This window comes from Ursus arctos, unplaced genomic scaffold, assembly GCF_023065955.2.
Source record: "Ursus arctos isolate Adak ecotype North America unplaced genomic scaffold, UrsArc2.0 scaffold_33, whole genome shotgun sequence".
Taxonomy (NCBI): Eukaryota; Metazoa; Chordata; class Mammalia; order Carnivora; family Ursidae; genus Ursus; species Ursus arctos.
The window spans coordinates 12,978,628-13,003,809 of NW_026623019.1; the positions used below are offsets into that span (position 1 = coordinate 12,978,628).

Here is a 25,182-nt window from a genome sequence, read left to right on the forward strand (position 1 = left end):
TTTTTAAGATTTTCCTTATTCATTCATGAGAGACAGAGAGAGAGGGAGGCAGAGGCAGAGGGAGAAGCAGGCTCCCCTTGGAGCAAGGAGCCACATATGGAACTCCATCCCAGGACCCTGGGATGATGACCCTGGGATCATGAACTGAGCCTAAGGCAGATGCTTAACGGACTGAGCCATCCAGGCGTCCCTGGGGAGGTTCGTATTTATAGATGCTCTGAAATGGCCAGCAGATGCCAAGAATGTTCCATATCTTGATAGTAGTGGTTATATGGGTGTATACATATGTAAAAATTCATCGGGCTGTACGCTTTAAGGTGTGTGTATTTTACTGTATAACTGTTATTACGTTTTAGTTAATTGTACTTTTTAAATATCCTGCAAGATGACCAGCACATGTCTGTGTGATTCTGAGTGTGATCATCAAGCCTGTTATCTTGGATCTGCTTCTCTACTAAGTCTTAGTCACCCAGAATTGAAGATACAGCCTTGTTGAGGTCCTGAGGGGAGAAAGCCCAATATGAGTTTGGGTCAAGTCCTAATTGTTGTAAATATGGGTGTATTTAGGGGTGCCTGGGTGGCTCAGTTGGTTAAGTGTCTGCCCTCAGCTCAGCTCATGATACGAGGGTTCCAGATCGAGCCCCAATCAGGCTCCCTGCTCAGCAGGGAGTCTGCTTCTCCCAATCCCTCTGTGCTCTCCCCCCCCCCCCCATAGTAAGTAAATAAAATCTTTTAAAAAATATGGGTATATTTGCCTGAGGTCTCTTCTGGGACATATATATCCCTTAGAAGCTTAGTATGTTAACATAAGAAACATTTAGATAAAGGTAAAGGAAAGCTAACAGACACATGAAAAAATGTTCAAAATCATTAGCCATCAGGGAAATTCAAATCAAAACCACACTAAGATACCACCTTACGCCAGTTAGAAAGGCAAAAATTGACAACGCAAGAAACAACAATTGTTGGAGAGGATGTGGAGAAAGGGGATCCCTCCTACATTGTTGGTGAGAATGCAAGTTGGTACAGCCACTCTGGAAAAAAGTGTGGAGGTCCCTTAAAAAGTTAAAAATTGAGCTACCCTATGATCCAGCCATTGCACTACTGGGTATTTACCCCAAAGATACAGACGTAGTGAAGAGAAGGGCCATATGCACCCCAATGTTCATAGCAGCTCTGTCCATAATAGCTAAATCGTGGAAGGAGCCGAGACGCCCTTCAACAGATGACTGGATTAAGAAGTTGTGGTCCATATATACAATGGAATATTATTCAGCTATCAAAAAGAACGATTTCTCAACATTTGCTGCAACATGGATGGCACTGGAGGAGATAATGCTAAGTGAAATAAGTCAAGCAGAGAAAGACAATTATCATATGGTTTCTCTCATCTATGGAACTAAGAACTAGGAAGATCGGTAGGAGAAGAAAGGGATAAAGAAAGGGGGGTAATCAGAAGGGGGAATGAAGCATGAGAGACTATGGACTCTGAGAAACAAACTGTGGGCTACAGAGGGGAGGGGGGTGGGGGAATGGGATAGTCTGGTGATGGGTAGTAAGGAGGGTACGTATTGCATGGTGCACTGGGTGTTATATGCAACTAATGAATCATCGAACTTTACATAAAAAACCAGGGATGTACTGTATGGTGACTAACATAATATAATAAAAAAAAATTTAAAAAAAGAAACATTTAGAGACAGGATCAAGGCAGAAAGATAATTTGCCTTCTATCATAAATAAAGCTAATCAAAGTCATTAGTCCTCAGCAAAACCGCCACATCTGATGTTCCTTTAGAAAAGGGTTGTAAAGAACTTAGAATTGGAGATCTGTGTTCAAGTTCTGCCCTGCTCCTTTACTAGCCATGTGACTGTGGGGATGTCACTTAACTGTGCCTGAGCTTCAGTTCCACATCTATAAAATAAAGATAGTGAGATTCCCTTTTCTCGGGGCTGCTCTGAACAGATGACATGCACAAACATCTTTTGGGAAATGGTGAAGTCTCATTATTATTCTGGTCCCCCCTCCTATTTCCTGTTAACCACTTTTTCTTTTCTTTTCTTTCTTTCTTTCTTTTTTTTTTTGAGTGCCTCTTTTGAACTTATCTCCTTAAGCACCCTCTGAATGGATCTTTTTCTTTGTAATTAAGTGACCACCAGGAGTTGGTCCAGCAGCCCCTTCCATGTTGCCAATACATCAGAACAACTTGCCTGAGTTTCATCTTAGATTTTTCAGATTTTATATCCATATATAGCTTCTTCTTGTCTTTCTGGATCTTTTGCAGTTCAGTCTTCTAATTCACTCTGTTTACAGTATTATTCCTCTTTGAAATCTCATGGTCAACTGTGGCCAACTGGAGCAAGGACAGAGTTTCTTGATTTCTCTTCATCTATTTCAATTATTGTATACTCCTTGACTAGATAAGTAAGATGAATAAGAAATAATTGTTGATGGTACAGAGAAAGTGAAATTTTCTTTTTGAAAGGTGGTATTATTCTTATGTAAGGAAAGTTTGCTGTTTTTCTTTTTTAGTATATGTGCTGCCGAAGTGAGCACTGCTGTTTTTCTTCTTAAGATTTTGTGTATTTATTTATTTATTTATTTGAGAGAGAGAATGGGAGGAGGGGCAGAAGGGAAGGGAGAAGGGGACAGAATCTGAAGCAGACTTTGTGCTGAGCACAGAGCCCAACGCGGAGCCCGATCCCATGACTGCGAGCGAGATCATGACCTGAACTGAAACCAAGAGTTGGCCACTCAACCAAGTGAGCCACCTAGGCACCCCTTGCAGTTTTTCATAAACTACTGGAGAGAGAGAGATTTTTTTCATAAACTACTGGATTTAATGAACATTGTTAGAATAGTTGAGAGATGAACTAATTACTTTGGATTCATATCTAGACTATCTACTGCATAGAAGGCATTGTTTTAGGTTCCTATATTTCCAATCTAATTTAATCCGTACCACCGTTCTACAGGTTAGCTGTTGTTTTTTCGCTCTTACAAATGTTGGGACTGAGGTTAGCTTGTACAAAGTCACGTGGTAGGTTACATGGAAGAGACATATTTGGATGCAGCTGCATCTAAATAGAAAGCCCATGCTTTTTCCAAAAGGTGTTCTTCAGTGGTCCACATCTTGTAGAGTTTGGTGAATCTACAACCAAGCAAAAGTAAGAAATAAGCTTTGGTAATAGAGTACTGACTTGCTAGCTACATGGCTTTTGTCCAGGATATATTTCCTTTTTGTAAGAGTGTAAATCAGGAAAGAAGGAGAGAAGGAATAAAGGAAGGAGGGAGGGAAGGAAGGAGGAAGGAAGGGAGGGAAGGAAAAAAATGGTCCTTTTTCTCTGCTTCTACTGAAGACTGCTCAAAAATAATAATTTTAAAAATACTGGTCTTACATTGCTTTGGTAGAAAGTTCTATTACTCTTAAAGAAGGTACCTCAGAATGGGTTATTAAATGTGGGAATGGACCACCAAGCAATTAGTAGAATTAATCTTAATGAAAATTATGATGTCTAAGGGGTACCTGAGACCAATGATCACCAGCTTCTAGGACAACAGAGATCTCAACTAGGAAGCCTTTGGGGAAACTATAATTTTATAATGTAATTACTTCCTTTAGTATTAATTAAATGTAGTCAAATTGAAAGCTTTGAGAAGACCATCTCACTATGTCCCCATGGGGACACATCTGTTTCGTAAATTTGCAGGCTCAAATGGCTAGAATGATAGAGTTATCGACATTTAAACACACCAACATGAACATGAGTAATATTACTGAGACATTGAAATATACACAGGTACTTGTTTATTAAATTAGTATTTTGCTAGGAAAAATGTATAATCAAAGGTAAACAAGAGGATGTTACAACTTTGTTCATTCTTTTGGAAAAACAGACATTGTTATTCACTATGAGGTCAAAGATGATCCTTTTCCTAGAGTCAGGGGCTCTGGTGGAGCATTACTAGGTCAGAGAGTGACTCAGATTTATAGTCCAAATAAGTTCCTGTTCTGAGCGGCACTATATATCAGCTTTCGGTCCTGCTGGTGAATCGTAGCAGCTGCCACTACATTTCTGGGAGCGTTTTCAGCCCCTCTCAGCTGTAATTCCCCAGATCCATTGCTCAAGATTAACAAAATATAACACACAAAGATTAGAGGTCAGCTTGGAAATATAAAAGCATCATGCCCAAATGTTAAAAACAAGGTCAGCAGTAAATCATGTTGGAAAGAAGCCGAATGTCATAAACACAAGACAAGAGATTATAAATCATAATTCACAGCATGGAGCTCCACAACCCTAAGAGAATGAACTAAAAAGTAGCGACAACAGCTGAAACAATGACAACAAATAGGTCAGCAATCTGAAGTTTAGAAGGAAAAGACTGCAAGTGTTCCAAGGGCCCAGGGGGAAAGGCAAAGGGCACAAGCCTAGATAGACTAACTAGGTATCGAAATAATGTTTGCTGGCTTGTTTATTGTTTTTCTTCCTGGGAAATGCCAAACTTATAATTATTAGACTTTTTGTTTGGTTCTTGGAGGTCACTCTAGAAGTACAGTACCAGTTATTTAGAGGACCCTAAGATTAAAATTTCATGTGCTTAATTAAAGACATCCCTAATATTTTAGAGGCAGAATTACTTACTTCTTCAAGTAAGAAGAGTGAACTTACATCACGTTCTTCTGGTATCACTTGGCAATGCTAAAATATCATCCAGACTTTTTTTCCGTATGTAATAGCATACCCCTGATACAAAAAGAAGAATGATTTATTCTAAGTTAGAGATAAACCATAGCCACAAATCTTACTGTCAGCTTTCTCCGTCAATTGCAAAGCTAACAATGGTTTAAAACTACTAATGACCATACATCATTTTTTTCTTGCGATGAAACATAATTACAATGTGTTAATATTTATGAATCACATTGAGGTTCTCAGATGAAGTGAAGTGAAAAGCAAGTAAATAAATATTACATAAATAAGTAATTATATAAGCAATTAATGCCTCTCAAATTGTGGATTATAAATTTGAAAACACTAATTGCCTTACAGGACTGAGGCCCGCAGACAACATGGGAAGGGCCACTGTTTAGAATGAAGTCAACTCCTCTCTGATCTGACTTTCAGATCAAGGGAAACAGAAGAAAACAAGACTCCAATCTATTTAAATTTTTTTTACATACTGCTGGAGACATTCTATACACACTATCAGTTGAACATAGTTGATTTAGGGACACAGGCAAGTAAATGGAGTGATCTTTTTCTTTCTCGTGGTCGTATACAGTCAGTGCATGAAAAGAACTTTTCAATAGATTTAAAATATCTGATGGCCAGAACAGTAAGAAAGAATAACTCAGTCTTTGAATCATGTTCCTATGAGATATAAATAGTAAATATTGCAGATAGCCACGTGTGATTATGGAAAACTCGATTTTTGCAGTTTTCTTTTTTTAGGTATAATATTTTAATCTTTCATGACTAGGAAGAAAAATGGACAGCAGTGGAGAGTGGGAAATCACATTTCTAGTTACTTAGTCTTTTTAAACCACAGCTTTGGAAACTCAAGACTCCAGATCATGTTGGAAGTTTTAAATATTAAGGCAAGAATCCAGTTTGCCGTACAATACAAAGCATTTGGGAATGTCAGCAGCTTACTCTTCCCCTATTTAGCAATTCTCCAGGGAGTCATCTGTAACAATTAGAAGCAGGGAAATTTTTCTTTTTTCTCATTTGACTGCTTTAAAATGACTTAAGGTAAAATACCTTGAAATTGCCCTAGAATCAAAGGGGTTTTCTTTATAGCTCTTCACAAAAATAACTGCACAAGTATTATTCAAAGCCAAACGAGCTTTGAACCTGGGCCCAGATCACACACTAAGAAATTTGGCCTGATTTTATTGGCTTCTTTATACTCTACTATATGTTCTGAATTTCCTACAATGGACATATATCACTTTTATAATTAGAAAAAAAAATCCCATAAAGAAGTTTAGTTCAGATCTAAAACATGCTCAGGGCCAATAGAAATGAGAAAATGGGCTGGAGCCCATGGCGTGAGTGCTTACAAGCACCACCGTGGGAGTCGGTGTAAGAACTGTGCCTTATGTTTGGTAGCAAACATGTGGATGATGTAAATGGACACTGTTACTCCCACCCCCCCCTTACTGATGAGCAAGGAAGGATGTGTACACTTACATAATTTTCTTCTGCATGGAGGTTAAAAAATAAATTATCCAGCAGCATTACAAACAATGCGAAGACTTCTTTTAATAAATCTAAAGCTGAGTTTGCTCTGGACAGCATTAAGCCATCTGAGATTTTTACTAGGGGGAGACTGTCAGGTCCATCAAAGGGTGCAAGGATGAACTTCTCAACTGAAAATTATTGTTCTCAGGGGTGTAAAGAGAGACAACACAGTCTCATAAAAATTTGGAGAGATCAAAGCAGCATGATGCAGGAGGCTCTAGGTTTACCACCGACTCTGATATTTACAAGCTCTGTGACCCCTGGCCATTTACCTAACCTCTCTGAGCCTCTGTTTTCATTTATATACTGGCGGGGATAATAATAGTACCTATCTGGAGAGTTATTGGAAGGATTAAACCAGGAAAATTGTTTATAGGACATCTACTAGCACATGGAAAGTGCTCCAGTAAATGTTAACTTTTATAGAAACCTGTATGGTCTACTCCCCTGATGGGGCAATAGTATTAAAATGAAGAGCAGAGTCTGAATGTTTTAAAATATATTTATTACACAGTGGCCTAGGTTGGGCACACCAAGTTCCCTTACCTTCATGGTAAAAGTATTATTTGTGATTAGAACCTTCAACCAGGCCCTAAAATGATGCCACCTAAGTAGTGACTCATCCCAGATGTGGTGGGCAGAACTTTCTTGCACAAAATTAAAGAGAGTTTATGTTTGTATTTAAGGTGCCAGAAGAGGTCCTAGAGGGGAAATCATATGCTACCGGCAGATACAAATCTGCTCATAATATGTATGAAAACCATTCCCAAATGGTTACTGAAGTGAGAGCGTTACTAACACGTTGTCCCTCATTGATTTCTCACGACCACCCTACACAGCAGGTACTGTTTTAATCTCTAGAGAAAACTGAAGCTCAGAGAGGTTAATGACTTTCTCACTGTCACACAGTAAATAAACAGTAGCCTGGGCACTCCAGTGTCTGCCCATAAATGGGAACATCCATTTATCTAAGGAAAAAAGACCATGTTAGCCTCACCCTTTTTAGAACTGGTGGTCGTGGGGAAGAAGAGAGGAGCAAGGACAAAAATTTCAGCCATCAGTCTCTTCTGCCGGAGATTGCAGAACCAACCACAATTGCCCCAGAAGCAAAATCAGACACCGGGGTGAAAAGACGATCTCCTAGGGAATCTAAGGAGAAGTTAATGCTTTCAAAAGGTGTGAGCCTTGGCTGTTTTGGTTTTTGTGTTCCTCCCTTCTCCGTTCTAACCTGTTTGTCGCTGGGAAATGAAACAGTTTTCGTTTGCAAGCTGTCTCCAGGGAGTGGAGCAAGACTTTGTGTAATAAACAAGAGCAGCTGCCGGAGCCCCCAGCTAGCCTCTCCAAGGCCAGACTGCCAGGGAAACCTGGCGCTGGGACAACAAGGTCCATTCAGCATGACCAGTGGTCACTGAGGAGTGACTCTGGAAAGGACAGCCAGGTGGACCACCCCCCAAGCTAGCAGGGAAAGAGTGCAGCCTCCCAGGAGTGAGCTATGTAGGCTCTTAAAATCCCTCCAGCCTGGAATGCCAGCCAAATACAATTTGTGTGTGTGTGTGTGTGTGTGTGTGTGTGTGTGTGTGTGTACACACATGCACAGAGTTTTCTAGAAGAAAAGGACTAGAGCTTCCAGTAAATTCCTAAGAGCCTTCGACCCTCATGGGAGAAACCACAGTTGGGAGAAGCACAGATTCTGATCTTCCAGAAAAGAACACCAAGCTCACCACTTTTATTTCTGGAGCAACTGAGCCCAGGCTGTCAGCCCACTTTGCTCTTCCAAAACCCTAAGGCACTTAAAAGAGACCACAGGGGGAAAAAAAATAACTCAACCCCCTTTCTAATCTAAACCTAATCCTCCTTAAACCTCGCCTGACCCGGGCTACCAGGAATCCTGCCAGTGCCAAATGATATGATGTTTATTCAGCTCAGGTCTTAGCCTGCTGCTCCTGAGCAACAGAATCAAAGAGGAACATGTCAGCCACCACCTGCTGATGAATGGGTAAACAAAGGGCCAGTCAAGAAAGAGGAGGACCAGTGTTTGAGGACAATGCCTTTGTGTAGTTCTGGCTCAAATAAGGGCACAGCTCCTAAGGAACAGGCTTGAGACATGCACAAATGCTGTGCCAAGGAGTTTAGAAGCCTGGGTACAGCTGTTCTTAATATGCCCTTTGCCCCCTGCTGCCCCGTAAAACCACAATAGGGTGCCAGTGACACTGTGCCCCCTTTCCCAGAAGAGGCTGGCAAAATGACAACTTGTGAACCCGTTAGGTTTGTGTGGGAAGAGCTCTTTCCTAAGTGTTCTCAGAGAAGCCTCTGATCAGTAAGAGTGTTGTAGAGCTCAGAAGGCATGGCCTGACCCCCGTTTTACCAGAGCAGCTGTTTTTATCTGTTTCACATCTGGGGGATCTGAATGAGATTTGGAGGGAGGGAGTTCTGTTGCTAAAAACAGAATGTTCGCAAAACGCCCTTGAAATATCAGCTTTGGCACCTCCTTACCTGAGAGGGGCTTACAAGGAATAAGTCTTATAGTTTGTCAGATTTAGCAAGCTGGGTTTATTCTCAACGTTCTCTGCTTCCCTTCTTTCAACAAATGCGTCCTTATAACTCTTTCTGTGTGTGGTTGAATCAGCATCGTCCCCTCAGGAATAACTGTGAGAGGGGTAGCCAACAGTTTTTCAGGGTCTCTTGTGTGCCAGGCGAGGCTCTGGGTGTTTACTGGACCCCTGGCAGCCCTTTGGGTGGACAGTCACTCTCCTCAGTTCAGGTGAAAACAGCGAAGCAGAAACACAACAACTACAACAGCAACATCCACAAGGGCAGCCTGCCTCAGTGTACCCAGCTCGTAAGTGATGGACCAGACAGATGGTCGCCCAGATAGGAGCTCAGAGCCCAAGTTCTTATTCAGTGTATAGTGTTGCCTCTCATGTTTGAGCAAGATGTGTGTGTGTGTGTGTGTGTGTGTGTGTATGTATGTGTGTAAATCAGATGTATGTTATTTTTACATGTTAAAAATAAATAGAGAAAATCTGAGGGTAAAAATAGGAAGGCAGAATCGCCCATCATTCCACCATTCGAAGACCACCAACTGTTCATGTTTGGGCATATTTCCTTCCAGTCTATTTTTATGCATCGTTTTTAGCTCTGCACATTTAAAACAGCTGTGATTATCTATGCATATTTTATTTCGCTTTTGTCACTTAATATGACAACATAACACAATGATGGTTTTAATAACATTGCAAATTCTCTATCATGTTTCCTGGCTGAATAATGGCCTCCTAGGTGGAGCAATTCGGTTTAACAAACACTTATTGAGCACGTAATATGTCCCAGACCCTATGCTAGTCCCTGGGAATACTGTTTTCTTCAAGGAACTAGTAGTCTACTGTAGGTCAGAGAAGGTACATAGATAACTATAGTTGTAATAATTGCTCACACTACTGAACATATACCCTGTCGCTGGCACCATTCACATGAATGAACTCACTGGGTTTTCACAGCAACTTTATGCATAGGGATGATCTCGTTGAGCTCTGATCTTTTGATAGATGTCGAGACTGAGGTGTATCTTGCTAACAAGATGGTGCTTCCAGATGTGGTAGGTAGAAGGTGCTCGAGGATGTCCACCTCCTAACCCCCAGAATTTATGAATATTACTCTACGTGGAAATTACCTGTAGGGTAGAATAGCAAAATGTAATGTTACTTTAATTGGAAAAGGGACTTTGCAGATGTGATTAAGTTAAGGATTTTGAGAGGGGAAGATTGTCCTGGATTATCTGGGTGGGCCCGATGTCATCACAAGGGTCTTTATAAGAGGGAGACGGCAATATCAGAGTCAGAGGAGATGAGACAATGAAACCAGAGGGGTGTGTGTGTGTGTGTGTGTGTGTGTGTGTGTGTGTGTATGAGTAAGAGAGAGAGGGTGTGTGTGATAGAGAGAGGGAGGAAGGGATGGAGACAGAGACTGGAAGATGCTACATCACTGACCCTGAAGATGGAGGAAGGGGCTTTTCAGAAGCTGGAAAGGCAAGGAAATAGATTCTCCCCTGTGTTCCAGAAGGAACAGAGCCCTACTGACACCTTGGTTTTAGGATTTTTGACCTCCACAGCTGTATGATAAAAAATTTATGTTGTTTTAAGTCACCAAGGCTGTGATAATTTGTTTCATGAGCTGTAGGAAACCCATATGCTAGGATTCAAACCCAAGCAGCTTAACTCCAGAGCTATTATTCTTTTTTTTTTTTTTTAAAGATTTTATTTATTTATTCAACAGAGATAGAGACAGCCAGCGAGAGAGGGAACACAAGCAGGGGGAGTGGGAGAGGAAGAAGCAGGCTCATAGTGGAAGAGCCTGATGTGGGACTCGATCCCATAACGCCGGGATCACGCCCTGAGCCGAAGGCAGACGCTTAACCGCTGTGCCACCCAGGCGCCCCCAGAGCTATTATTCTTAACTGTGGTCATATCTGCTGGGCAAGGTAGTTAATATGCCCAGCACACTGTAAAGGCCTAGAGAAAGACACTCAGCAGAGTCTTAGGGAGGGACAGGAGGATGACAACCTGACTCTAAAACCGAGCATGAATTGTGAAGACAGGGAAGGCTGAGAAATTGAATTAAGGTAGGAAGATAACTATGATATCATCAGTGAAAAGAATTCTAATACTATGTATAATAATTTTCCCATTTCTGTTAAAAAACATATAGGAGTATATATTTATAATCATATGTGCTGTTGTTAACAGTCCCATGGTTCTCTCTGGGGAGCGCATTTGTGGGTAAATGTAAGGGGAGATTTCACCTTTTACTTACATATCTTCATATTATTTGAAAATGTCACCAAACATGTATTTTGGGTTAATTTTTTTTTCGTAAAATAAAGTATATAAAATATACCATTTTTTGTAAGTTGGAGAAAATAATAATATGCTTCACTGGGATGTAAATCTTTGTACATAAAACTTTGTGCTTCTACAGGATGATTTCCTTAGTATGGAAAATTCCTGGACGTAGAATCACTGAATCAATGGATAGAAACAGTTGGAAAATGTATATATTAAAAAATAACCGAAGTGGTACTCAGTCAGTAAGCCAAAATGATATGTAGGAGGGGAGAGTGGATATTTAACCTGTGAGCAGAAGATATGATAGTTTTCTACTCCTATGTGCAGGCTGATACGTTGTATACCAGTTCCCTAGGGCTGCCATAGCGAAGTACCACAGACTAGGTGGCTGAAACAGCAGAAATTTATTTTCTCATAATTCTAGAGGCTAGATGTCCAAGATCAAGGTGTCAGCAAGGTTGGCTTTTCCTAAGGGCTCTCCTTGACTTGTAGATGCTCTTCTTCCTGTGTCTTCATATGGTGTTTTTTTCTGTGTGTGTTTGTGTCCTGATTTCCTCTTCTTCTAAGGACATCAGACAGCTTGGATTAGGGTCCACCCTAATGACCACATTTTAACCTTATTACCTCTTTAAAGACCCTACTTTCAAGAATGATACTACATTCTGAGCTACAAGAAATTAAAACTTCAGTATGTGAATTTTGGGGGGACATAATTTAGCCCATAACACATGGAAAAGAAAGTTCTAGAAGAATGCAATACCAGTGAAGAGAATTTCTGTTCAGTGTGAGAAGGAAACTTTGTAATATCTTAACGTTTTCCATAATGGAACAGAGCTAAGAATGAACGCCATGGTTATGCTGGTTTTAGGCTTGCTTTTTCTTCCCAGCCCTGTCCCAGTGCCTGTCCTGGTCAGCTGTGCTGGGCTGAATGCAAACTGAATAGACTCTTCTCTGACTTTTCTCTTTGGAAACTGAATCTGCTCTAACAACTGCATGACTTTTTCCAAGTACCACTATGGTTCCACTTTGCCTCTGCAATCTATCTCCAAAGACAGCATGAGAAGGGGGAGAATAAATCATGAACAGGAAGAGAGTTTGGCTCCCTCAACCCCACCCCCCACAAAAATGTCACTGCAGCTTCTATGTGCCCTTTGTCTGTCCTTGATTCAGATTATAAATCTCTCCTCTTGGAATGGGAAAAGAGGGTGAGGGTGGGATCCTGAGCTTTTTCATAAGATTAGAGTGCATCACCAGTAAAGAGGTTTGTAGAGTCTAAATCAGAAGTCAGAAACCGTTTCAGTAAAAAGCCACATAAGAAACATTTTAGCATAGCACTGTAGGCCTCAGGATTTGCTCTTATGAGTACTCAACTCTGTCATGTAGCACCAAAGCAGCACAGGAATACATTAAAAAAAAAAAAAAGCATTGTCGTGTTCTAATAAAACTTTATTTATAAAACAAACAGTGGGCCAGTTTTAATCTATGGGTTGTAGTTTGCCATTATTCAAGAAAATTGAAAATACTTACTAGGCTGTACAAAAGTGTGTAGTGAGCCCAGACTGATCAACTATGAATCGTACAAATTTCTTTCTTGATTTATTTAATAAATTACATACTTCTGAGTGTAAAGCATAGTCTGGTTTTTGCTCAACACACTTTGTTCATTTTTTTTATAAAGAGAAAAGCTTTGAAAATTAGTTTAATAATAGCATATTTCTGAACCTGAACTTTTTTTTTTTTTAAAGATTTTATTTATTTATTTTGACAGAGAGAGACAGCCAGCGAGAGAGGGAACAGAGCAGGGGGAGTGGGAGAGGAAGAAGCAGGCTTCCAGCAGAGAAGCCTGATGTGGGGCTCGATCCCAGAACGCCGGGATCACGCCCTGAGCCGAAGGCAGACGCTTTAACGACTGTGCCACCCAGGCGCCCCATGAACCTGAACTTTTTTAAAAAAGATTTTATTTATTTGAGAGAGAGAGAGAAAGAGAGCAAGCACAAGTGGGGGAGGGGTGCAGAGGAAGAAGCAGACTCCCCACTGAGCTTGATCCCAGGACCCTGGGATCATGACTTGAGCCAAAGGCAGACCCTTAACTGGCTGAGCCACCCAGGTGTCCTGAACTTTAATTAAAAAAAAAAAGATTTTTTTTTGCCACATAATGCTTAGGTTAAACCTGACATGATCACATGCTATAATTACAAAATAAGGGACAGAGATAAAGGTCAGAATAAGTCCCAATGACTTGGTGTTTCATTCTGTCATTCATTTAACCAACATTTGCATATCTGCTGTGTGCAAGTAACTAGAGTGAGTGCTTTAGAGAAGTCTTCGAAGTCACCAATATTTCTCTCTGAATAAAGTGAGAAAAGATCACCCCTGGCCATGAGTGCTTAGTCTGGGGGAGAGCATGTGACCAAGTCAGAACAGACTGTTCCTGCGGAATTTGAATCTAAAATGGGATACCATGGTTGGAAGAGCATAGAGCTGTTTCACCAAGGAGCTAGTTCATTTGTTCCTGCCACTGAGCTACATGGAGTTGCCCCTTTTTCAAGGTTGTTTAGTTTGTGAAGGAGACTAATAAGAAATAATACTGAGGGGCGCCTGGGTAGCTCAGTTGGTTAAGCATCTGCCTTCAGCTCAGGTCATGATCCTGGGGTCCTGAGATTGAGCCGTGCATCAGGCTTTCTGCTCAACCAGGAGCCTGCTTCTCCCTCTCCCTCTGCCTGCCGCTCCCCTGCTTGTGCTCATGCACATGTGTGTGCTCTCTCTCTCTCTGTCAAACGAATAAATAAAATCTTAAAAAAAAAATACTGAAAAAGTAGTTTGGGGTCAGCTGTGGTGAGCCTTCAAAACCAGAGGGAGAATCCTGAACTATACTCTATAGATACAAAATGTCCTATGATGCCATGACTGATTTGAGTGAGATAACGATAAACCAGGCAAACACAACTTCCACATCCATGAAGTGCTCAATATCAACCTGAGTTTTGCTAGATGAATGGAAAATTGAAGATCAGAAATGTTTGGCGTTGCGTGCAGATCTGCCAGTTCCAGTGCTAGAGCAGGAATTCTCAACCTCAGTGCTAGTGACTGGAGAGTTGGGCTGGAGAGTTCTTTGTTGCAGGGGCCGTCCTGTGCATTGTACGACATTTAGCAGCATCTTTGGCTTCTACCCACCAGATACTACCCAGTCGAGTTATGACAGATAGAAAGGTCATTTATCCAGACATTGCCACATGTTGCCTGGAGGACCGTATTAGTTCCCTCTTGCTGCTGTAACAAATTACAAGAAAATTAGTGGCTTAAAACAATTCAAATTTATTCTCTTACAATTCTGGAGGTTAGAAGTCCAAAATGAGTCTTATACGGCTAAAACCAAGTTGTTGGCAGGGCTAGTTCCTTCTGGGGCCTCTGAGGGGAGAATCCATTTCCTTGTCTTTTTTTTGGCTTCTAGTGGCCACCTATATCCCTTGGGTAGTGGCCCTTTCCTCCAGCTTCAAAGCACACCACTTAAATCTTGGCTTCTGCCTTCGCATGACCTTCTCCTCCACCCTGACTCTCCTGTCTCCCTCTTATAAGGATCTTTTAAGGATCTGTTGGGCAACCTGGATTGCATAAGTTAATCTTCCCATCTCAAGAACCTTAACTTTATCTCATCTGCAAAATTGCTCTTACCACATAGGGTAATGTTTGTAAGTTCTGGGGCTTAGGACAGAAATGTATTTGGGGGAGGGGTCCGTTATTCAGCCTACCAGAGGAACAGAATTGCCCTGTGTTGAGAACTACTTCCTCCAAAAGGATAGGGTCAGATGACCTTGATTTGAGTCCCAGGTCTTTGTACCTACCAGCCGTGTGGCATTGTCTCCTCATCTGTAAATGGGGCAGGCAGTACTTACCCATAGGATTAGTAACATGTGAACTGAATCACATAAAGCAGTTATCAAAGTTTTGGGCATATGGTGCTCAATACATATTAGTTGCTAAAAATGAAAGTAAGGTTCAACCTGAGATTTATAAATATGAGGATCATTTTCTTGAACACACAGAGAAAATGAGAGTGGTCTCTAAGGAACAAGTCCCTGGCTAATTTGGAGTGTGTTGGTATAATTATAATTCATTTAGGGGCACCTGGGTGGCTTAGCTGGTTAAGCGTCTGCCTTCAGCTCAGGTCATGATCCCGGAGTCCTGGGATGGAGCCCTCCATCGGGCTCCCTGCTGAGCAGGGAGTCTGCTTCTCCCTCTGCCCCTCACTCCACTCATGCTCTCTCTGTCGCTCTCTCTCTCATATAAAGAAAATCTTTTAAGAAATTACAACTCATTTAAATATGACATTTCTTGATGCTCAGACCATTCTTAAGAGGTACACGAGGGCACACAGAATTTTTCCAACAAGTCCTTATATTTATTGAAATGTGCTGCGGGCCAGTCTCTATTCTGTTTATTTAATGCTCACAACTACCACAAGACATAGGTAATGTTATTATTCCCATTTTACAGATGAAGAAACTAGGCTACAGAGAGATTCAGGATCTCACCCAAGTTTATAGTTTTGCTGAGAGAGCTGAGCTTTCAGTCAAAGCAGCCTCTGTCCAGAGGTTCCCTTTTGAACCTCCATTTATACTGCCTGTGGGTTTTTTTTAATTGTGGTAAACACACACACACACACACACACACACACACGAGATCGACCATCGTAAATGTTTACGTGAATAGTGCATTATGGTTAACTATAAGCTCATTTCTAGAGCTTTTTCGTCGTCCATGACTGAAACTTTACACACTGAACAGCAACTCCCATCTCTCCCTGTCGCTCCCCTCAACCACCATTCTACTTTTGGAAATTCCAAACGTTTGACTACATTAGATGTCACAGAAGTGGAATCACGCAGAATTTGTCCTTCTGAGACTGGCTTTTTCACTTAGAGTAATGTTTGTTTTTAAAGATTTATTTATTTAGAGAGCCAGAGAGAGTGCATGGGGGTGTGGGGAGGGGCAGAGAGAGAGAGAAACTCAAGGAGATTTCCTGCTAAGCACAGAGCCCAACGTGGGCTCAATCTCATGACCCTGAGATAACCACCTTAGCCGAAACCAAGAGTCGGTCACTCAACTGTCTGCACTACCCAGGCGCCCCCACTTAGCATAATGTTTTTAAGGTTCACTTCTGCTGTCACATACAGCAGAATTTCCCTCCTTTTTAAGGCTGAATAATGCTCCATTGTGTGTATAACTGCCTTCAAAGACCGGCCCTTTTCCCAAATCAAGTTATTTCTTTTTTTTTTCATAATAATATTTTTATTATATTATGTTATTCACCATACAGTACAACCCTGGGTTTTGATGTAAAGTTCAATGATTCATTAGTTGCGTATAACACCCAATGCACCATGCAACACGTACCTCCTTACTACCCATCACCAGCCTATCCTATTCCCCCACCCCCCTCCCCTCTGAAGCCCTCAGTTTGTTTTTCGGAGTCCATAGTCTCTCATGCTTCATTCCCCCTTCTGATTACCCCCCTTTCTTTATCCCTTTCTTCTCCTACCAATCTTCCTAGTTCTTATGTTCCATAGATGAGAGAAACCATATGATAATTGTCTTTCTCTGCTTGACTTATTTCACTTAGCATTATCTCCTCCAGTGCCATCCATGTTGCAGCAAATGTTGAGAAATCATTCTTTTTGATAGCTGAGTAATATTCCATTGTATATATGGCCCACATCTTCTTAATCCAGTCATCTGTTGAAGGGCATCTCGACTCCTTCCACGATTTAGCTATTGTGGACAATGCTGCCATGAACATTGGGGTGCATATGGCCCTTCTCTTCACTACGTCTGTCTCTTTGGGGTAAATACCCAGTAGTGCAATGGCTGGATCATAGGGTAGCTCAATTTTTAACTTTTTAAGGGACCTCCACACTCCAAATCAAGTTATTTCTTACTTGGATTATGGACCAATTCATATTTACTCCCTGGGAATAAAGGTAGTTAAACAGAATGTGAGAATAGGAAAAGTTTTCAGAGTGATGTCCCTGTCTACTTTATTCTTGTTATATGCAAGCATATACATGTAACTATAACAACTGAGGGATTCTTGGAACAGGTAAAGAACAAAATATCCAAGGTTTGTTGATGGGGTGCAGCTTGGATCCTCCATTTCCTCCTCTTTTTAACTCATTACCGCAGAGTCCTGAGTTCCGTTGAAGCCCCACAGATTCCCTGGGGGAGACACCAGAGAAACTGCATTTTCACAGGCTCCCCTGGCAATTCTTCCCCATGCTAGAATTTGAGAACACTGCTTCTACCATTTCTAATCTCAGCTCCAATTCATCAGGGAGCTGTTTTCTCCTTCATGGAAAAATCACCATCTTAATGATCGCTACCCGGGCTGCCTTATTAACAAAAGGGGGCACAGAGACTCAACTCTCAATGGTTGGCAATTATTGCATGGTAATTCCTGCCATTTTTGCTTCCCCCAGGGGGCAGTTAAGCAGCAAATGGCTCACTATTACCTTAACCAACTGAAAAGAAAATAACAAAACTAACAGTCAACCAAATTTGTATTTGGTTGGTACAAGAATTGGCTCCCTGTATGGTGTATCATGAAGGGTGAGGAAAGGTTCATCTCTGCAAATAAATCCCTCTGCCCCACCAATCTGCCAGGGGGAGGGGGTTAGTTCTGTGATTTGGAGTCTCCTAAATTCCAAATACATTACCTAGACGGTGTAATAAGTTATACATTAAACTGCTATGATTCAACCACAGCTTAAAGAGGATTGCAAAATCAGCTATGAGGTAATTTAGCAAATAACCAAAGAAAGCCTTGAGAAAGTGAGATTTAGAATAGTATATTTAGATGAGCAGAAAAAGATGAGGCAAACTGGAGAACAGAGACTATTACAAAAGGCTGAGTGGGCAGCGTGAACCAGCACGTCGTCTTTTCCACTATTTGCCTTTATGCCCGTTAGGCTTCTTCTAAAGCAGGAGGTCAGCACCCTTTTTCTGTGAAGAGCCACACAGGAAATGTTCAGGCTCTTTACCCACCACTCAGCTCGGCCACTGTCGTAGGAAAGCAGCCATAGACAAGCCATAGACAAATGAGGGTAACCGGATTGCAATAAGCCTTCAGGTATGGCCCCTGAAATTTGAGTTTTATATAACTTTCACAAGTTCCAAATTTTTCATCATTCTTTGCGTTTTTTCCAGCCATTAAAAACTTGTTCGTTCAGGGACCAGCCAAAAACAATGGGATGGACAGGTCATAGTTTGCAGACCCTTGTGCTAAAGCAAAACCCATTTGCTATTTTAAATCCATATCCCATGCTCTTCCGCTTCTCTGCATTTGTTCCTGCTGTTTCTTCTATGTGGAATGTTTATTTTCCCATCCTTCTACCTGCATATGGTGCTCACCGCCTGGTTCAATTACTGTCTCCCTTCCAAAATGGCCTCTCCTCCCCCAGTGTCTCCATCTGTAGCTCTCTCATAGCCTCGATCGTTTCTGATGTGCATTACTTTGTGGCTTATGCTCTTTTATTTTTATATCTTCTGTGGCATAAGTGTTTCTTGGTTCAAGGCAGGCCCTTCAGCATTTAGGAAACAGCATAAGATCAGAATAAGAATAAAGCTGAAAGAGACATGGAACGACATGCCTAGGACCTGTAGCGGGTTGAATGGTGGCCCCTTAGAAGATATGTCCACCTTCTAATACCCCGGCCCTGTGAATGGGAACTTACTTGGAAAAAGGGTCTTTGCAGATGTAATTAAGTTAAAGATCTTGAGATGAGATCATCCTGGATTACCCAAGTGGGCCTTAAGTCCAGTGTCTTTAGAAGAGACAGAGAGGAAGACACATGGAGGAGCAGAGTGGGCCATTGAGGACGACACAGAGACTGGAGTGACGCAGCCACAAAGATGGCACATAGCCACCAGAAGCTGGAAGAGGCAAACAAGGAGTCTACCTTAGAGCCCTCAGAGGAAGTGCAGCCCCGCCAACACCTCGATCTGGGATTTCTGACTCCAGAACTGTGAGAAAATACCTTCCGATTGTTTTGGAACACTCGTGTGTGCTAACTGCTATGTCAAAGCTAACAAACCCTCCCTGAAAGTTAAATATTAATATATTTATATTAATAAATAATAGCTGATATTTATTTAGCATTTATCTTGTGTAGCTTTACATAGATTGTTATATTAAATTTTGACAACAATGTAATGAATTTGGAACCATATCCCTTCTACAGATGGGGAAACTGAGTGTCCCCACAAAGATCCACTCAGCTAGTAAGGGATGGAAGCAGAACCGAAGCCAGGTGATCTGACTGAAGAGTCCTCTCCTTTTAATCAGTGTTCTCTGTTCCAGTCTTCTTCATTATTCATCTGGCATTTCACATGGCCGTAAAATAGACGGGGCAAATGTTGGGCAATGACTTCCATCTCTGGGGGCTGAAATTCCTTGGATTGGATTTCTGCTATTCCAGCAGCTCTTCTTTCTTTTCTTCCTTTTTTGCCTGCATTAAGTAATTTTTTATTATCTCCCTTGTGGTAAGAAACACCAGACATTTCCACAAAAATAAAAAGTATATATTCTAACTTGTACATACATTTTTTCTTGCTAGATGATTAAAAATTAAAGGCATATTTATCTACCAAATTTCAAGAAAAAATTTATCCACCAAATTCCAAGAGAAAAAATTGCAATATATCCAGCAACCTATTCTTGATGAGCAAGGATACAATAGTTTGCTGCTCAGGTCAAGACAATAGAATCAATCTCTCTCTCTCCTTTCTCTGATTATCAGAAAAAAAAAGAAAAGTTTTCTGATTGCTTTTTAAGCCTTCATGAAGGTCCATTTCCCTGAGCCGCCCTAATTATTTTTTTTGAAGATTTTGTTTATTTGAGAGACAGAGAGAGAGAGTGCAAGCGTGAGCACAGAGGGAGAGGGAGAAGCAGACTCCCCACTGAGCAGAAAGCTCAACTCGGGGCTCGATCCCAGGACCCTGAGATCATGACTTGAGCTGAAGTCAGAAGCTTAACCAGCTGAGCCACCTAGGCGCTCCTGAGCAGCCGTAATCTGGATACATAGAACAGCCTTAGCTTCTAGATTCCATTAAGGAAAATAAATAAGAAGAAATGCAACTCCAGGCAGTAGTGGGAAGGTGTCAGCAATGGAAACATGGCCTGTTAACGGGGGAGTCATGAAGAACAAAGTGTCCACCTGCCAGTGGGACCCTTTCATAAGAAAAGGCTCCAAGGACCAAACACTGGCCATACAAAGCCACCCACAGTTAGGGCCCACAGGGAAGCCAGACAGCACAGTATTAGGAGTGTGAATATACTTGGGTCTAGGTTTGAATATGCTGGTTTTACCACATCCTAGCTGTGTGACCTGGGCCAGTTAACCTTGATGATAGTACCTACTTCATAGGTAATATTTATGTAAAATGCTGTGATGTGTTAGTGCTCAGTATGATCAAAGTGTTAGCTTTTAAATTGTTTACATTCAAAGCTTGGAGGACTGAAGGCTATCTTAACTCGCGGCTGTTCTTTCCACCTTCCACCCCTCTCTCAACGATTTCTTTGTTACTAGGAATAACTTTGCCACTTCATTAACTTTTGAGTAGCTATCTGAAGGCCAAAAATAAGTTGGAAAGAAATAAAAATGAGAATTCCCAAAGCTCACACAAACCGTCCTTTAAAACGTAATTACAAAATAAAAGATGCTTTCAGAGAAGAGAGATCTCACATGACCAAAATGGAGATCTTTATGCAGTGCTCTAACCTGACCAATTCAGATTATTTCATAACCCCATCACAGGAAAACTTAATTAGGGCCATTTTCATCACTTCACTCCTCTCCTCCCCCATGCCTGCTGCCTTGTAGAAGCATTCATTATCTCAAGATAATTTCACTGATTATTGAGACATTATTATCCTGTTGCTTCTCCTGTGACCTCTTCATTCCTGAAATTACTCCTTTGCTTCAAAGATGACATGCTGGTAAGAATACTATTTCCCCCCATGCCTGCCTTCACCAGGTCCCACAGCCTCAACATTTGAAATTTGAAGACCAGAACGGATAATGTCATTAGTAGGCAGTGGCACGTAGTAGCAGTCGTCGTAACGCTCATTTTGCTAATAACACTCCGCGTTTCCTGACCACTGTCTTCATATCACTTATTTTCAAAGCATCTTCTGTCTCCTTGATAGAGATTATGCATGTATGAATGACTCTTCACATGTATTTCTTGTGGCGATTGTTATGGAATATAATATTATACCCTCTTATATGTGGTCTTATTTGTTGATGAAGTGAGACCCAGGGTCAGGTCCTTAACTGCTAGGCTGGCTCAGTGAATTCATTGCAGAACTGTGAATCCAGAGGCTAGGTTTGTATTCCTCAGAAGTCCCAAGGTTGTGCGTTTTTGAGATAATGGTAGAGCCATATGCCTTCGCCCTTCCAACCAACGTTTGATACCACAGTAACTGTGTTTCCTGAATTCTGCCGCATCCTAAAGAACTTCACCTGGATCTGCCTTGTCCCGTTCCGCTTCCTGAAACTTCCCTTCCTGCCTTCTTCATTCTTAGCCAGCTGGAACCTGACTCCAACCTCAGCCGCTCTATTGTATCTTCAAGGTCACTGATTTAGTTAATTTCCTTTTGGGCAAATGGGAACATATCATGTGCCACTTCTGAGTTAGTCTGCACTGTCTCCTTTGTCACCAGCACCTACATTTTGTTAAATCTGAGTACAGATGGTTCCCACTTTGATGGGCTCCAAAATTTGTGAATTAGTTATTTGAAGGGTTTTCGTTTTTGTTTTGTTTTAATTTGAGGGGCAGAAATTGTGGGAAATGGTGGTCAGGTCCTTGTGATAGCACTCAAGAGATAATTTTACATAACAAAATGTATCCGTGATATTAATTCCCAAACACCACTTAGAAGTTTCTCTGTGAGAATTCATTTACAGAAACTTGAGAGATGTGTGGACGAGTAGATGGAGTTTGTTTTTCACATTAAGATGTTGTCCTTCATTACATTTCTGCCTAGAGGTAAACACAATCTTCTGAGCTTCAAGGACAGGCTCCTTTCTTAATGGGGAACTACATAATGAAAACTTAGGTGGGAGGTTGGAGTGTCCCCAACTTTGGGTTACTACCCGGAAAAAGAAAGCACTGAGGAAACCTTCAGGGATGTGGTGATGCTCACTGTGTTGGAGAAGAATCCCATGCTATAGGTCTCAGAGCTCCTCTATGTCCTGGCTAATCCTTTGTTGTTGTTCTTTGCTACCTCAATAGCCTTTCCTCCTTAACAATGATTGCAATATCCCTCAGACCCAGGGAAAGAGTCTCTTCCTTTGGAGCAGAAGCAATTGTTTTGTCAGGGCCATGGTGTGTGATGTGAGAGGACCAGGTTTCAACATTGGGGTCCTGTCCTTCCAGCTTCTCCACACCCTCATTCCTTACAAAAGGATTATTCTTGCTCCTCAAGGTCTCTAGGGTCAGACATTCAGTGTAGGAGAGCAATTCAAGGGAAAGAGAGATTGTGAACATATGAGGCATGGCTTCCCCCGTTCAAAATTCTAATGGAATCCAGGTTTTCCGACCCTGCTACGTGTATATATGTTCTCCATCATTACCATTATTCAGAGCCACATGAAGGAGAATGGGCGTCACTATTATTCAAACCCATGTGAGGAATTATTCTCCTTCATGAGGGCTTGTGCCCTTTTATGACTTTTCCCCAAATCCAAGTGTGAGTGCTTATCCCTTGAGTGTGTTGTGACTTAGCTGGGACACCTGCCCAAGCAAGGTGTTTTCTTCCTTCTGAGCTAGACATCTCCGTCCCACCACACCTGGAACCATCTTCACTCTCATTTTTCTTAAATGATCATAAAACACCCAGGGTTTTTTGCCTTATTGATAATTTGTCTTTTGACTTCTTTTCCATCTATTGATTAAGGTTGGAAGCTGTTGGTCTCAATGATATTCTCTCTGCTTTGCTCTAACAGTACAAACACTCTTCACTCACAGAATCATAACCCCCTCTGGCCGAACTTGTTCACAGAATAAAACAAATGCTTCGTCTGGATATCAACCTGTGCTTTCTTAGCCAGTGTAAGAGCTAAAAGACATGTTTTTAGTCACACATATAGTCCCTGTTTGTCAACTTTAAAAAATTAATTTCAGTCATGTATTTCCTTTAGTTTTCTGTCCTCTGTAAAAATATCAACAAATAATACTGGAAGACATCTTTTCTGGAGTTTGTTTATTGGAATATCTTTAATAGCCCTGTTTTCTTATTTATGACTGGGCCTCAAACGCAGTCAAATCAACAGTGATTAAACACGCAAGGCACTTCCAGAAGCGTAAATAAAATGGAATGGAGAGCATCTTAGTATTTTGCAAGGTGGGTTCGCTTAAAAGGAAAGGCATGTTCTCTATCTTGAAAATCAGAAAGGAGATACTTTTTCTAGTTAAAAGCAGGGAAATACGAAACCACTGATTTTCCAAGAGAAAGCTTTTTCCAGCCCCTCTGAGGGTTTAACTTTATGACAAAATGAAAGATTATCCTCTGCCATCTGTCACTGAAACCCAGTCTCCACTCTATATTCAGGCCTCAGAGTGGAGTGGAAGCAAAGGGAATCGAGAGACTTCAATGCACCAGGAGCTGTTTCACGACGAGCTTATTTCTCATTTGTCTTCATCAGAAGGATTTCAAGATTGGAACGTTGAATGGACCGCTCACTGACAACTGATGGGAAGATTAGTGATCAAAGGTTGGAGCCATTTGGAAAGAGAATGTGCCCTGCTATGGGGATTGATGGGAAAATGAAGAGGGAGCTCCAAGCCCTCAAATAGACATGATTTAAACTAAAAGCCCAAGAAGCTGCTGTGGGGGAAGGAGAGCAATGGATTCCGTCTCCTCACGGAGGCTGCATCACGTGCCCATCCGGGGAAGTGCAGACAGCCCTCTTCAGAAATGTGGAGTAGCCAAGTGGTGCTCTTGAGAAAGCCAATTGCGGGAAGCTCCTCACATTTTAGCTCAGCTCTGTCTGAGGAGAGAGAACATTTGTCAGTGAAACAAACTGTGTGAGGAAGTCATGGCCTTTGTGAGGAGACTGAGTGTTCAAAACATGTTTCCTCTGGTTCTGTGATCATCGTTTGCCAGAAGTTTGTTTCATGGGCGTATTTTTCTAGCCCCAATGAATTCAGGCCTTTCCATCGAATTTCAGTTGAGAAGTGAGGATTTTGGAGATTTTTGGCTTTTCAATTCATAGACTACGCACGAGGCTGATGAAGCTGTTAATTCCACTCACATGCATTTATCACTCCCTCGTCTCCTCAGCCTCCTCCCTCAGACTCTACTGATTCATTCCAGAAACAAAAGCATAGACATTGTCAGATTCTACACTTTAATTTGAACTGGCCCACAGTTCAGCTTGAAGGAAAATGAAAGACTCTTGTTGGTGGATAGTGCTGGAGAAGTCTAAACAGACATGTCTGTGGCCAAGAAGAATGCCTCTTGGGGACACTTTGGAAGACCAGCAGATATGCAGACAAAATGAGGAGAGCTTCCTTGAGAGAGGTAGTGGTTGAGCCTCTAACTTGGAGTTCTCATTCTGTCCTCCTATTTAAGATGAAATGAGGCTCTGAGTAAAGAATCCTCCTCTTCTGGAATCTCAAAATATTAAAGCAGGTAAGAACCTAAATGCTGTCTAAAGCAGACCTTCCATTTTACTGGTGAGGAACACGGAAGACCTCAGAGGTACAGTGACTTGTCTGCAGTCAGAGAGCTGCTTGAGGACGGACACGGAAGCAGCCTGAGATTCTCCCGACACCCAGGTCACTTGTCTGGTGACAAAGATTCTCTCCTTGACTTTTGGACTTCCATGTTTGTCTCTGCATGTCCAATTTTAGCTAGAAATCTCGCTAAGTTGGTGTAGACAGAATCCCCCCCACGCTTGATATCTGATCTCCCTGAATACCTGGTCGGTTCCCCTGCAGGTGCTGTCTGCTCATCCTGGCCTGCCTGCCTTTGGCAAGACTCCTGTCAGGTTGGTTTTGCCAGAATCCTTCCTGACTCCTCTTAGGGAGGTTT

At 41.6% G+C, this 25,182-nt stretch overlaps 1 long non-coding RNA gene across 1 annotated transcript in view; it reads left to right on the forward strand.

Moving 5' to 3' along the window:
• Positions 1–25,182, forward strand: part of LOC123002127 (uncharacterized) — a 35,349-nt gene that overhangs the window by 314 nt on the left and 9,853 nt on the right. The window contains exon 2 of the long non-coding RNA XR_006411678.3: positions 23,698–24,780. This is a non-coding gene — a long non-coding RNA (uncharacterized LOC123002127). The remainder of the gene's footprint in view (positions 1–23,697; positions 24,781–25,182) is intronic.